This window comes from Notamacropus eugenii, chromosome 5 (genome assembly GCF_028372415.1).
Source record: "Notamacropus eugenii isolate mMacEug1 chromosome 5, mMacEug1.pri_v2, whole genome shotgun sequence".
Classification (NCBI taxonomy): domain Eukaryota; kingdom Metazoa; phylum Chordata; class Mammalia; order Diprotodontia; family Macropodidae; genus Notamacropus; species Notamacropus eugenii.
The window spans coordinates 178,136,139-178,152,375 of record NC_092876.1 but is presented as its reverse complement, the minus strand read 5'-3'; the positions used below and the strand labels follow the sequence as shown (position 1 = coordinate 178,152,375).

The window sequence follows — 16,237 nt, the reverse complement described above, 5'->3', positions numbered from 1 at the left end:
ATTTTTCATGTTTGTTGGTGAAGTACATTGCAACATAGAGATTTCATAGTGTAAAAGTCTTTCCTAACACAACTTTTGAAGAGTGTTATTATTATTATCCAGATAAGTAAATGGAAATTTATGAAGAAGAAAAGATCTTTTTAATAAATTACTTGACAGCTAAGGTGTTTAAACAGACTTATTTAATTATTTTTTAGCAAGTCTGTAGGATATGGAGTAAAGATTATTTCTTTTATATATTATTGTACTACAAGTTACATTTCTGTTACAGTCAGGATATAAAATGAAATAGACCTAATTGCTTTAAGCCAATACATTTGCATAAAAGTATCTTTCTTTTGTAGAATAAATTATTATTTCAAAATGTTATTTTAAAAATTTTCTTTATATAAATACATAAAATAACATTTTAGGGTTGCATTGTTTGGATGCATTCAGTGTTGTTTCAAGAAAACTATTTTTAGGTATGTGTTTTCATATACTGGAAAACTTACAAATAGGGTTTTTGTTCTTTTCTCTCTTTTCACCTTCAGAAAGTAAATATAAAATCCTCTTGAGTATGTTCAAAGCCCTTCATATTCCCCCGACCTCGCAAGTTTGCAGGCTTCTTATACCTTATACTAGCTAGTACTCTTTGATATAGTAGCCTCTTTGCTGTTTCTTGAAGAAGACATCTTTCAGCTCTGGACGTTTTCACTGACTGTCTCCCATGCCTGGAATGCTCTCCTTCATCTCTGCCTTCTGTCATCCCTGCCTTCCTTCAAATCCCAGCCAAAATCCTACCTCCTGTATAGGAGTAGAATTCCAATCTCTTTTCTGATCTCCTTTAATTTTAGTCCCTTCCTACTGTTGATTTTTTCCTGTTTATGGCTTTGTTTGTACATAGTTGTTTGTATGTTGTCTCCCTCGTTAGGTTGTAGGCACCTCAAGTCAGGGACTTTGTATCCCTAGTGCTCAGCACAGTGCCTGGCACATAGTAAACTTATTGACTGAGTGATCTGTATGGCTTAACATGAAAAAACCAAATTCTTTTGCCATAGTAATGTTAAATGAAGATGGTGTTTTGTTTAGGAATCATAAAATGAAATGTGAGATGCTAGGAATGGTTTTTTTGGGGGCATTTATATGACTAAAAGCACAGGTGATTCAGTAAACAAATTATTTTATTTGAAAAAAGAAATTTAATCATTTATGGTTGAATGAAGTACTATGATGCTTTAGCTGACTAATGCTGAAGCAAGCTTCAGATGTAAAGTTCAATCAGTGTAGTTGTTGCAGCCTATTTCATTGAAGAAATATGAACAAAAGTTTGTTTGTAACTACCATGGAATTGAATACAAAGACTCCAGTGACCTTTGAACTTTGTGGCTGTGAATCTGAACTGAGGAATTGTTTAAGAATGGGAAAAGCTGCCAGTAGACTAAGGATCTGCTTTCTGCCTGCTTTCTCCAGAACTGTTGAATGACCCCACTGGAGAAAAAAAGAATCCTCCTCCCCTAAGAAAACAAAAAACAACCCAGCCTCTAATTGGAAAAAACTCTTTCTGACTTCAGAAGAAATTATTGTCTTTACACTAAAGTCTAATTAGATATTCATATCCCAAACTGCTACTCATTACAAATATTGCTTTTGTAGTTAGAAATGTTACAAAAATTACTATCCTTTTGTGAATTTACAAGACTGGTAGAGATGCTTGTGGCTCCTTCCCCTGCAATTTTTGCTGTGTTCTTTGCCAAAGCTATATTTAAGCTCTGTGTATTGAAAAGCCCTTCTGTTTCTGGGTCACACTAATTCCCTGGCTTTTTTGCTGCTAGAGTACATCAGGCAGTAATCAACGAATGAAATCTATATCCATAAGAAAGTTTTTTTTTTTGTGAGAAAATAAGAATAACAGTATTCTTATTCATTTCATATAATGTAGGTATTGCAATTAATATTCTAACATACCTCACTGAAAAAACATTAATAAAACCACCTTGCAAATAGAGAACCTCAATCTTAGAGTGACTAACAGACCGACAGTGTTTTGTACAAGCTAGTAGTGAAATTGACCCTGAAGAGCTGTGGAATTATTGATATTGTATGTTCAGAATGCCAAATTTACAGAAGAAGAAATTCTGGATGATTTTGCTTTGAATCTTATTACCCATACTGCTCATTAGTCAAAACAATTTGTGTACAAAGATGATGCATCCAATCCCACATTAAACAGAACTTTTGGGTCTCATGATGATGATATATTTGTGCTAACCTATCCGCATGTACTTTTGCCCATGGCCATTGCAGACTACTTGAGGTAGAAAATAATGGATGATGTAATTTCAGTGAATGGTGAATAATGTTTTGGGAGTGAGAAAGAGTAGTCCAGATATTAGTTCTTCAGTTTGTGTAAAGTTGGGAAATAAAAACTCCATTTAAGATTCAGGACATTACATTGTATTATTATTAGTTTATTATTACCAAGAAAATATTTTAGAAAATTTCATCCCTTTTAAAATATTTCTTTCTAAAGTTGTTATTATTCAGATGGAATTGTGAAAGGAAACAATTAGGATGTTGATCTGTAGCTGCTCTGTGGAGGAGTGGTGGTTTTGGCCTTCTAATTTTATAGTGCTTGAGCATTTACATTTTATCCCTGTGGTTAAATATTATGAAAAATGTTTTGGAAGTTTATAACTGCCAGAAATGAGCCACATAAAATCATTTCTGGTGCCATAAGCCATACTGTATTAAATCTATTAAATTTCTACTGAAAAAAAATAGTTGGACCACATTAAAATTAGAAGATCAAGTGGGTACTTGCTTATCTTGCTGTAAATGTCCATTATGATGTGGTTTGAGGAAATTTGGAATTTTTTGATTGCAGTGTAACAAGGAATGTTTTTAATTTCAAATCTTCTAGCCCAAAATGCAGGATAACTTCATTTATTTACTGGAAAAGAATTGATTCTATTTTTCAGTTTTGAGTGATCAAAGTAGAACTTTCCAGTGGTGTTCTACATTGTGACCATGTCCACTATCACTTCCTGGAGGGTAGAAGAAAGGCAAGGAAGTCATAAGAGAGTTATTTACACTGTAACCTTGTCCTGTCTTTGCTTTTAAGTCCCGTCCTTGTTTCTCCTTCATCCTGTCCTCCTCCAGTCCTTCTCCATCAACTCAATTTGAAATCACCAGAACCCTAAGGAAGGGAGAGAACGAGATTATTATTATAGGGAAGAATTAAGGTTGCCTGCTATATGCAGGGATTTCTCAGCTGACTAAATCTCATTCTTGTGCTCTATGGGAAACTTTGGAATTTGTCAGCTAGTTGTATTTAGACCAGAGATGCAGAAATGGAATTAGAAAACTTTCATCTCCTTGCCAGATCATCTGCTTCTTGGGTGAGATTTTGGTAATGGTCCACCTGATAATCAATAGGCATAAGTAAGTGTCTCTGATCAATTATGTATTTTTTACACATGTAGAACAGAAATTTTTCGGGGGATTAAGGAAACTTTGCCAATTTTAAAAGAGTGTACATTTTTTCACTAATAATTTCAGTGCCTAGTAAGCAAATCTTTAATGTATATTATTAATTGTATTGGTACTTAATTTTCTCCTTTCCAGATAATCAACTGTTTGTTTGCATTATCTGCCGCAGTTTTAGGTACCATATTTGTCTGAAGGATTAGTTTACTTTAAGAAGATGAAGTAAGAATAGTGAAATAAAAATAAGAATCCATCTGGAAGGATGAATCATTTGTGCATGACATTTAAAAGCAGCAGTCATTGTTAGCAACGTTGTGATTTTTGTCATTATGTCTTCCTCTCCTGTCATTTTGCTTTGCTTTTATGGGCAGAATTAATTTATCTTTCTACCTAGACCCACCCCTCTTTCAAATTTATTTTTGTTCATAGTACTACCAATTTTCTAATCACTTTGGTTCGCAACATTAGAGACGACATTGACTTCTTACCATCCCCTACCATGACTATTCAGTTAGTTGCCAAGTATTGTTGAGTTTCTGTCCACAATGTCTCTTGTATCCATCCCCTTCTTCCTACTATTATGTTCTTATGATATTCTTAAAATATAAATCTGTCCATGTTACTTTCCTAATCTAAAATCTTCATTGGCTCCCTATTCCCTTAAGGCTAAAATATAAATTCTTCTGTTTAACATTTAAAGCTCTCTTCATGATTTGACCTCCAGGGTATCTTTTCAGACATGCTACATGTTATTCCTCCATGTGTGTTTGTGTGTATATGTTGCACTTAAACTGATCTACTTTCTGTTCCTCACACTTATCATTCAGTCTACTGCCTCTTTACTATTGCACACAAGCTGTATCTTCCTCCTGGGATGCTTTTCCTTCTCATTTTTGCATCTCAAAAATCCCAAGCTTCCTTCAAAGGTCTGCTCAAGAGCAGACCTTCTTATGGAGGCTTTCCTCATCCCTCCCAGTTGCTAATGCTTTCTGTTTTGCCTTCCCCCTTTGCCGTCCATTATATTTACTTTTATGTTTTGTTCATATTGTGTATATTTGTATATAAACTATATGTGTTTATATTTTTTTGTATCTCATGTTTCTCTTGATAAAATGGAAACTCCTTGATGTTAGGGACCCTTGGGGCCTAGCACAGTGAGTGATAGGTGTTTACTGCTTTTTGACTGATTCTGAAATCAGATATTTAATATTTTCCCTTAATGCTAACCTAATGAATAACTCCTATCTAAGATTTTTCAGTAACATCTTGGAAGACCCATCACATGTTTTATTGGATTCATTGCATTGTCAAAACAAAAATGTCTGTTGCATTCTTAGTCAGTAGGGAGTCATACTTTTCCCTGGTGAAGGAAGAAAATTTTTCATATAATGCAGTAGTGACAGATACTTATGTTTTGGGGATAGATACATGCGTCTATGTATACACACAAACATATAAAGTCTTTCTTTGTGTGTATGTGTTTGTTCATATATATGTGTTGGACACCAAGTTCCTTAAATTGTTAATTAATAGTAGTATCCTGCCTTGCTGGTCTTAGTATGAATTATTGGAATGCCACCTTGCTTAGAGAATCAAAATTTTTGGTACAAAAGGCAGTGGAAATGTACATGAGATATCAGTCAGGAAACATATATGACTGGATGAACAGTGACATGAATTTTTCAAGATAAGGTATAGGAAGGTTGTAATCTCAAATAGAGGGAATAGTTACATCAATAATATCACTGATTCATCAGAAAAAATGCTAATATTTGTTAATGATATTGAATCAGAATATTGAACTGTATTCAAACCAGATGAATTTAGTTTTGAGTGCTTATGTAAAATGAGTGCCGTAAAGATAGTATTTTTTCTTGGGCTAGGGGACATTAGGTCTTGTGAATATAGTTCTGCCAGACATAAGATGTCCTTAGCATATTTTCTTTTTGTCTCATATAGTTAGTTTCTGCTTAAACATCACCATACAGCTGATTTTTAGAACTGATTGAAGCCTCCTCAACTTTCCTGTCCCCCTTACTTCACTATTTGGGGAAAGAACAAGGCATAGAGGAATCATGAGGAAGGTTGTAGGCTGGATTGGTTTTTCTCTTAAAGATAGAGAAGTGTCCTCAAGACTTGATTGATTCAGGATACTAGGAATTCAGCCATTGATACAGCTTCTTGAGCCCTGGCCAAGAGAAGTCTTAATTGGATGTTCTTCTGTGAGAATCAGTATGCCTTTAGACAACTAGGTGGCACAATGGCCAGAGCATTGGGATGACCTGAGTTTAAATCCTGCCTTAGACACTGGCTAGCTATGTGACTCTGGGCAAGTATTTTAGCTTTTGTTTACCTCAGTTTCCTTATCTTTAAATGGGGATAAAAATAGCACCTATCTCCCAGGGTTATTTTGAGGATAAAATAAAATACTATTTGTAAATTGCTTTGCAAACCTTAAATAGTTATATAAATGCTAGCTATTATCACATAAATGCTAACTTCTGATAAGAAAGGGCTATGCCTACCTAGACCAGTGGAGTTTCCTTGCTGAAAATTCTTTTTGTGTTACTGTGTAGCTCTTTTTTAAAAACTAAATGTTAGGTGGTTTATGTGTGTGTATCCTGAATCAAACCTTAGCTCGTAACAGGATTGTATCTGAGAAAAATTAAATGACAGCTGTCTTAGCTACTATAGGCTTGGGTGTCTAACATACAAATAGCAGGATAAATGTGACTTGCTTGACACTTTGGTGGGGCTCACTTGAGATTTTAAGTGAAAATAATTTTAATCTGATTAGCAAGTACTCATCAACTTGTAGGCTAGTAAGATAGAATCACCTGGCCTTGGGAGAGTATGTTGCCTTTCATGAAACTGCTGAAATAAAATTGAGAACTTATCATCCATAACCTGACAGTTACAATTAAGGTATGCTTTGATTGAATATGCTCTACAATTCAAGAAGAGTTCATTTCATTAAATGCCAGTGTTCTCATTGATTTCCAATGACAAGCAGCAATCATTCCACAAGCATTTATTAATCACTATCATTTGTCAGGCACCACGTTAAATTAGGTGTTGGTGATAGACAAACAAAGGAAACGTTTTTGCTTTCATGGGGTTTACATTCTGTTATTAGAGACAACATGAACTCCTATGAGTGTATTGAAGGTAGTGGATGGGGAAGGCCAATGAGCAATTGGGGGAAATCAAGAAATGCTTCATAGAGAAGGTGGCATTTGCATTGAGAACTACTCCATTATCTTTGCTGAGAAAACCTCAAATGGGGTCACGAAGAGTTGGACATGACTGAAACGACTCAACAACAATATTTGTACTGAGCTTTGAAGGAAATGAGAGATTCTAAGAAGCAGAGGGAAAGAAAGAGTGCAGTCTAGTGAAGTCTAGGCCTGGGAGACAGCCAGATTGTAAAGGTCTTTAATGTCAAGCAAGGAGTTTGTATTGGATTTTAGAGTCAAAAAGGAGTCACTACAATTTATTAAGAAGGGGATTGACATGTTTGACATGTTCTTTTTAACAATATTTATACTTATTTTATTTTTCCCCAATCACATTAAAACAATTTTTAACTTTTTTTAAAAGTTTTGAGTTTCAAGTCCCTCCTTCCCCTCTCCCCATTTGAGATAGTAAGCAATCAGATATAGGTTATGCATGTGCAGTTATGTAAGACATTTTCATATTATTTTGTACAAGAAGACTTGAATAAAAGAAAAAGAATGAAAGTGAAAAATAGTATGGTTCAATCTGTACTCAGACAATATCAATTCTTTTTCAGGAGGAGGATAGTATGCTTCATCATTAGTCCTTTGGGATTGTCTTGGATCATTATATTGCTGAGAATAGTTGTCATTTGCAGTTCTTCATTGTACAATATTGCTGTATAACGTTCTCCTGGTTCTGTTCACTTCACTTTGCATCAGTTCATGTATAAGTGTATCTAAGTTTTTCTGAAACTATCCTGCTTGTGTTTAACTTTTCTTTAGAAAAAAGTAATATTAGGCCTGAAACTGTGTGATTTTTGCATGAATGAGGTATTTAACTTTTTTGGACTTTTATAGTTCACTTCAGTATTTAAAAGATTTGTGACTTCATTAATGTGGATATTGCCTCCACCAATGTACCCCCTCACAATGACTTGGAGTGTGTGTTTGAGAGTCCCCCAGCTGAAAATTTTACCATTCTATATAGCTAACTGATTGATGATATCTGAAGACATTCTCAGATGACAGATACATATTCACTAGAACTGGACTTGTACCCTTTGTAACTTCTTAGGATCTGTCCAAGATTTTTTAATTTATTAGTATAAACTCTGAAAACTCACGGTCACCTTCATGTAATAATGAGGCATTGGAGAAACATCAGAACTTTTTGTATTGTTGCTTTTCAAAATTCATATTTTTAAATAACAGGCTATGCTATTCATATCAATAAAAATTAATGTAACTCCCACCCCGATGGATTTCTCATAATGTGGTTTATATTTATAGGAGTTTGGATGTCCTTGTGCTAAGAAGTAAAGAGATAGGACCTGGTTGAGGAATTATAGTGTAGATAAAATTTGATTTTGGCACTTCATCATTTCCCACAAATCTAGCATACTTATGATAGTTTAAAACCTAGGAATTGAGTTTGAAATTGATTCCTAATAAAATTCTGGACTAGTTTATTAAAAGATTGATTTGTAAGCACTTTGGAATAGAGGCAGTCAGTGATTAATAACGAGCCTTCATGGGTTCATTAAGAATGTCATGCCAGACTAACTTAATTTGTTTTTTTGATAGTTATTAAATAAGTTGTTGAAAATATTACTAGTTGGAAGTGATTCTTTCTCCTTCTTTCCCCCTTCCCCCCAATTCCCTACGTATTTAAATTCTCTTTTTAAGGAAGTACTCAAATACCATCTCCTCAGTGTAGCCTTTTCTGTTTCCTCACCCTTTCCCCCCTATTTGGAAACAATCCCTGTCCTTAAATTTCTCATACAAATTATGACTTTTCCTTTGTATTTATGAGATTTTTAAGGGGCAGACGATTCAACTCTTGAGGGGTAGGGATTATGTCTTATCAATCAAGCAACAGATTTATTTAGCACCTGCTGTGTGCCTGGTACTGTGCTAGGTTCATATCTTCTCTCTTAGTTCAGCGCTCTTAGAACAGTATGCATTTAACAAATGCTTGCTGTGTTTTTGTTGTTTTGTATATATTTCTCCCCTCCATTTTAAATTGTGAGTGCCCTGATGTCAGAATATATCTTACTTTATCTTTATATATCTAGCACCATACTGTTGTTTGTTGTTTTTGTTTAGTTGTTCTCTGTTTTGTCTGACTCTTTGTAACCCCTTTCGAGGGGTTTCTTGGGAAGGATACTGGAGTGGTTGGCCATTTCGTTCTCCACCTCATTTTACAGATGAGGAACTGAGGCAGATAGGATTAATTGGCTTGCCCAGGGTTACACAGCTAGTGAATGTCTGAGGTCAGACTTGAACTCAGGGAGATGAGTCTTCCTGACTCCAGGTTAGGTACTCTTATCTACTGTGCCACCATAGTAAGTGCTTACTAAATGTTTGTTGTAATAAATAGAATCCCTAACTTTGTCCTTCCAGCTTGCCATCTTGTAAGCATGGTAGTGTTCCCAAGTGGTATCAGTTAAATTGCGGTGGATGGATTAATGGAAATCCATCACTGCCGCTCGACAAAATGATCAAGGTATGTGATCTGCTGATCACTCATCAACAAAATAATAACCTCTGTTGTCAAAAGAATCTGTTCAGATAGTGGAGCTAGGGTGATGGAGTAGCAGGAAGCAATCAAGCTGAGTTCTAGTCACCCAAATTCCTCTAAAGAGATCTAGAAAATGCACCAGATAAAATTCTGGCTGGGAAATTCAGCAAAAATCCAGATTGGCATAGGGGAGACAGAGGGGTCTGCTGATACAGGGGTCAGGATCTGGGGAGGAACATGCCAGCATGCAGAGCACTCCATCACATAGGGAGAGGAGTTCTCAGACCCACACTGGGACACTTTCAGAACGATACTGGAACACTTTCAGAGTCATACTGGGGCACTGTAATGGGGCTAACTAGCAGCTTTGTCACCCATCACCCAGTTTTAGGTCCCAGATCCAGGTGGACTGAGGAGAGTATTTGCACATAGGGGTTATGTTCTTTGCTAGGGAGGCCCTAGACATTTAATAGAGAAAGTAGGAAGTTCAGAAGCAAGCAACAACAGTTTGGCTCAGTTCCTGGGGGATCTCAGTTCCAGAATCTAGCCCAGTTTATAGAGGTATAATCAAGGCAGGAATCTCAGACCAAAAGGGATCTTGCTGTACTGTTACTCTGAACCAGCAGAACTTCCTTGCTGGCTAATTGAGGCTAAGTCTTTGTCTTTAAACCAAACCCGGACTGGCAACTTGCATAGGTCATACCAGAGGGGCAGCAATCAGATCACTTTGGGAGCACTGAAAGCTTACACATCCCCAGCCTGCCCCTGAGATCCTGGAATAACACAACACTTAGTACCCCAATAAAGCAACAACAAGACCAGCCCAGATTTTCCCTCCAGAAGTGTGGTAAAGCCCAGCCTAAATGTCAGGTCCAAAGTCAAAAAGTGCACTGGAACAATGGACAAACTAAAAAAAAAGAACTCCACCATAATGAGCTGTTTTGGTGTCGGGGATGCTCAGGACACAAATGCAGAAGAGAATGACTCCAAAACATCTATAAGCAATGTTTGTAAGCAAGAGAAAAACACAGCTGGGCCATAATCTCAACTAGAATTCCTGGAAGAGATGAAGCAAGAGTTAAAATATTTTTTGTAGATGAAATGAAAGTACTTGAGGAAAAAATTAGAAAAGAAAGCTGTGGAAGAAAGAATTAGAGAGAGAATTAGTGGCATAGCAGAAGAGGTATTTGCCCAGGCAGCAAACTCCCTAAAAATGAGAATGAACCAAATAAAAGTCAGTAACTCCATGAGGGAACAAGAAATATTAAAGTCAAAAGGCTGAACAAAATAGAAGAAAATATAACATAGCAAAAAACAACTGACTTGTAAAACGGATCAAAGAGAAAAAATTTAAGAAATATTGGACTATCTGAATGTCCTTACCAAAAAAGAGCCTAAACATCCTATTTCAAGAAATCTTAAAAAAATTGCCCAGATTTCTTAGGATCAGAGGGCAGAATGGAAATTGAATCCACTGGTCAATTACTGAAGGAAGACCTCAAATGAAAACTCTTAGAAACATCATAGTCAAAATCCAATGCTTTCAGATCAGAAAAAAAATAAGACAAGCAGCCAGAAAGAATTCAAGTATTAAGGAGCCACCATTGCAAAAGAATAGGGAACTTGGAGTATGACATTCCAGATAAAGATATGACCTTAACAGTCAAGAATTATTTACCCACAAAAACTGAGTATTATGCTTCAGGAGAAAATGGATCTTTACAAGTATTCCTGCTGAAAAGATCAGAGCTATGTGGAAACTTTGAAGTTTAAACATAGGAAATAAGAGAAATATAAAACAGTAAATATGAATGAACAGTGATAATTGACTAAACTACTTACATTCTAATATAGGGAGATGTCTTTGTGTCTCCTTTGAGCCATATGATCTTCAGGGGTTATAGAGGGAGTCAAATTAGACAAGCCTGCAAGTGGTTCTGTTATGTTTTGATGATCTTAAGAGAAGAATGGCAGTAGAGGGCAAGAAAGATACACTGCAGCTAAGTGGAAAGGGTGTGGAAGGGAAATAAAGATTAGGAAAAATTGTCTCACAATATTACAGTGCATAGTTTGTGTTTGTCCTTTGTTGCCGAAGACAACCATGCCATCAGAGAAATGATGACATGACTTGCACTTGACTTTGTTTTGAGTGTTGGAGGGCTGTGCAGGTCACTAGCCTCACTTCTCCTCCAGAGTTATCTGATTCCAGTGACCAGATATTCGTCATAATGACTGGAGATGACTCAGGATGCACTAGGAGACCTTGGCCCCTTTAGATCAAGGTCTTTGCAGGTACTCACTTATGGTGAGGCAACACCCATTCATTGAATAGGATTGTTGAAGTAGCCAGGGCATGGCCCCTTTAGTGAGGCCAAGAAAAAGAAAGACATCAGCCTGGGAAGGAAACAGCAACAATTACTGTTGATAATCACTCTAAAGCTGTGAGGGTCCAGAAGAGCCCTTAGGCAGGGCCCCATTGGCTTCCCAGGTTCAGAGTGCAGTAGGTTTAAGGTTTTGGGAGAGCAGAGGAAAGGAGAGGAACTAGCCAGTAAAACCCAGTCAACTGGGCATCTTTTGGCCATCCAAATTTACCTTCCTTTGGAGAGGAATGGGGGAGGCAGACAGGAGAGGAGGAGCTGAGTTACCCAGCTGAGTCCCCATTCAGCCAGCTATGTCTACTCACAACATAGTGTTCGTCCTTCATTGCTGAAGAAGACCATGCCATCAGAGAAATGATGATGTGACTTGCACTTGACTTTGTTTTGAGTGAGGGAGGGCTGTGCAGGTCACCAGCCTTGCTTCTCCTCCAGAGCCATCTGAATCCCACATAGATATCTATATGAACATGGAGGGATCAGAGGAGCAGCTGAAACTTCAGTCTCTCATCTGACCTGGATAAAGGAAGAAGAATGCGCACTTACACACACATGCAGAGTTGAGTACAGAAATAACATTTCATTCAATAGAGAAGTAGAAGGGAAAGGTAAGAAAAGAGGAGGGGAAATTAGAGAGAGAGTAGATTGAGGGAGGGATTAGTTGTAAGGTTGTGTGGTTTGTCCTTCATTCTTGAAGAGGGCCATGACATCAGGAATATGATGATATGCTTTTCAATGAAATTGGATTTGACTGAGGGAGGGTTGTGCAAAGTCACTGCCTCATTTCTTCTCCAGAGACATCTGGGTCCAATGGCCAGATATAGATCAGGACGACTGGAAATAGCCCAGGATGCAGTGGGAGATCTTGGGCTTTTTAAGCTAAGGTCTTTTGGAGTTGTCACTTTGAGTGAGGCAAGGACCATTCAGTGAATAGGGCTGTTTAAGCTGTGAATCAAGGGATAGCTCCTTTAATAAAAACCAAAAAAACAAACTGGGAAGGGAAGATCCTCAGGGTTGCTGACCAAAAGAGAAACAACTACTATTTACATTCACTCTGAGCCAGGAGGGCCCAAAAAGTCACCATTAAATAAATGGTGCTTGGGCAAGGACCTATTGTTGTTCAATCCATGAGATCCAGAGTGAGTTGGGTTTAAGCCCTGCTCTTTAAGAAAGAAATCTAGCCAGTAAACCCCAAGATAAATAGGTGGGTTTCAGCCATCAAAATTTAACTTCCTTTGGCCAGAACATCCTTAGGTAAGGGCATGATACCCCAAGTGGGCTGGGGAGAGAAGATACAAGAGGAGAGAAGAGGACGAGTTGAGTTGGCCAACTGTACCTCGAGTTGTAAGCAAAACAAATAATATACAAAAATATTTGTAGCTCTTTTGAGGTGAAAGAGAATGGGAATCTAAGAAGGGTACCCATAAATTGGGGAATGGAGGAACAGGTAATGGTTTATAAATGTGATGGAATACTATTATATGATAAAAATTGATAAGAGGATAGTTTCAGAGAAACTTGGGAAAACTTGTATGAAGTGAAGTGAACAAACTCAGGAGAACAGTTTATATCATGACAGCACTGTGGTTAAAACAAACAACTTTGAAAGAATTAGCAACTCTTATCAGCATAAAGACCAGCCATGATTCCAGAGTACTAATGGTAATTTAGGTACCATCTCCTGATAGAGAGACCAAGGACTCAGAATTCACATTGAGACATTTTTTTTTTTTGACATAGCCATGTGAAAATTTGTTTTACTTGACCTATGCATATTTGTAATGGGTTTTGTTTTTCTTTAGTTCTCAGGTTGGGGTGGGATAGTAAGAAGCAGATTTTTTTGCTGATTGAAAAGAACAAACTAATTATTTAAAAAATAAAAAGGATTGGTTCCAGTGATGTGCTTTTGTTTGAAATTTAGTCAGAGGTGCAGATAACATAGGAAGCATAGGGATTCATTCTTAAAAGTAATAGCTGACCAAAATAAGGCCAGATGCCAGAAAACATGAAATATTTATCTTAGAATGTGGGGGACAGAGAGAGAGAAATGGGTAGTGGTCGAGTTGAAAGTGGGAAGGAAGTAGGTGACTAGTTATGAAAAGGAGGGTTTATGCTTGGGAGGGGTAAACTTTTGGTAGGTTGTAGGATTCCTTTTTGTGTCATGGACCCCTTTGGCAGTCTAATGAAGCCTATGTATCTCTTCTCAGAATAATGTTTTCAAATTTCAAAAATAAGATACATAGGATTACAAAGGAAACCAATTATATTGAAATACAGTTATCAAAATATAAATTTTTTAAAAAATCGCTAAGTTCATGGATCCTAGTTTAAGGAACCCCCCTCCAATTCCTTATTCTCTTTATGTGTTACTCCTTGTGCCTCCTAGTAATGAAGCAGTACTGGTGTTTTAGTAACCTTAAAGTCTCTCTATGTGTTTGTGGGAGATGCTAGGAGTGGGAAGGACTGAAATGGGGATGGAGCTATTTGAGCTATCCCTTTGTAAATTCCTTCCATTCTGGGCTTAGCTTTAGGTCCAGTCAACGAAGCCAAAGAAGCATTTTTCTGCATACTTATCACTATGAGAAATTTGTTTAAAGGGAAAAGAAACTTTACATTCCATATTTAAATACTCAAATGGATCAGTTAATGATTTGGGTGTTCCCTTGAAGGATGCAGATTACAGTGCATCTGTTTTCTGCCCATCTTGTGTAATGTTTCTCCATGTTCTTCCAAAAATCCCTAACCTGGGAGTTGGGGTCCACCCAACACACTTGAAGGCTTCTTTTTCTCTTGATACATTAAGGGTATAAGTAGAGCTCTCTGATCATAGACCTGCATCCCTCCATCTTAACAAATGACCTACCCATCTTTTCTTTCTGTCATGTAATTATTTCATGATATTGTTTATTCTTGATCTTTGGAGTTGCATCCTGCTTATACTCACCACACTCCTTTACGTTACTTTTTTGTGACTCATGTTTATTTCCTTCAAAAGTGGCAGTCTTCCAACTTTCTCTGCACATTTGCAACATTGGTAAAATGCATTTATTAAAAAGATAGGCCTTTTAATGGGAAAGTTGGCATCAATAGAAGTGATTTTCAATTTTCCGAAAGAAATTCAGCTCACTTTTCTCTTCCTCTTTTACTCTGGGCTGAGCTCATTGTCCATTGTATTTTCTATTCTAAGTATACACTTTGTTGCCAGAGCTCTATGGGGTTTCAGTTCAAATGCATGTTAAAATCTAGGCAATAGAAAATTTTAATCCATTTCCTTTTTCCTGTACTGATGTACAGATTAGATTCCTTTGAATGATTACTGATCTCTTCAGGAAGTTCTGCTGTGTCTTGGGGATTGAAGTAATCAGTATGATGTTGGGAAGACTCATTATCATCCAGACTGTATTTCCCTTTTTTTCTTCCCCAGGCTGGGAGACCTAGGACCTATCTAGTCTGCTTAAGTTCTCATATAGCTTCGATGAGATTGGGCTCACCAACTTTATCCCTTCCTTTGAGGTGGAGGATCACCAGGCTTTATCATCTTTATCATCTGTCTAGCTACTACACACTGTAGACTCCTGGCACTATCATCAAACCTGATGTTGAAACTTAAGGTCTCTTGAGCCCTGCTACTTGCTCCTTTCCTATACCATTGAGGCTTACTGGCTTTTCTATCCACCTGAGCTTTCATCTAGCTTAACTTTATTTTATGGGTTGTCTCCCCAGTTAGAGGGAGCTCCTTGACAGCAGAGACTGCCTAGCCTTTTTCTTTTTGTGTAACACAGAATTCTTGGCCAGAGTAAGTGCTTAATAAATGCTTTTTCATTCATTCATTCATTCTTTTATTCATTTGTTTGTTCATTCATTCATCCATTCATGTTATCCTCAAACAGGAACACCTGGAGGCCCTCAGCATCTACAGGGAATCCCTCTTTAACCTGAACCTTGCCCTGGATCTCCTCCATCATAGTGGAGAATACTTTTGGTGAGTATATCTCCCTGTTTTATGCCTGGCCTGTTCTTTATTGCCAGAGGGCCATTGCACAGTGTTATTTTTGTTGTTACATCTTCCAAGGAATCTTGAATGATTTTGTTGCGGAGGCAAATAATTCACTAAGTCGAATTTTTTTTCATCCTCAACAAACAAGTACAATGGGATATTATATTCTCTCTATATTTCAGTCAGTTATGAGAGGTAAAGATTTGGTCCATTGTTGAACATCCTTTGTAAAAATCTGCTTGTTCTTTATTAATATCTTCTTCAAAAGTGCTTCTCAATTTGTGAATAAACCAATCTTTTTAAAGAGTTTGTATAGAGAGAACAGTGGACATACAGGTCAGAAGTTGTTAATGTTTTCCTGGTCACTTTTTGTGGAAGCAATAAGGTCAGAAATTTTTTTCATATTTTTATTATCTTCTTTATAGGGTGGTCTCTCAATGTTCTCACAATTGTATTACTTCCAGTTTATCTGAATCCTTCTGTAGATACTTGATCCAGTCCAGTTTCTTTGCCCATCTTTGTTCTTTTCAGTGCCATTTCTCTGTTCTCTGAAAGCATTATAGGGACTGTGATATAAGAGTCTAAGCATAATAATTCTGCCATTGTTGATGGAGAAAACAGTTTGTTGTATTAATTTTTGTTATATTTTTTCCATTTT

General features: G+C 36.9%; 1 protein-coding gene across 6 annotated transcripts in view; it reads left to right on the top strand.

Annotated features, from left to right (window-relative positions):
• ARHGAP32 (Rho GTPase activating protein 32) overlaps positions 1-16,237 on the top strand; it is a 419,500-nt gene that overhangs the window by 9,723 nt on the left and 393,540 nt on the right. For 3 of the 6 annotated variants that reach the window (XM_072611573.1, XM_072611571.1, XM_072611574.1), the window contains exon 2: positions 15,473-15,564. The exons of 2 other annotated variants lie outside the window; for them this stretch is intronic. The gene's annotated coding sequence lies outside the window, so the exon portion shown is untranslated. Of the gene's footprint in view, positions 1-382; positions 15,565-16,237 lie in introns of those variants that run through there. One more of the 6 variants, XM_072611572.1, reaches the window with a different exon arrangement.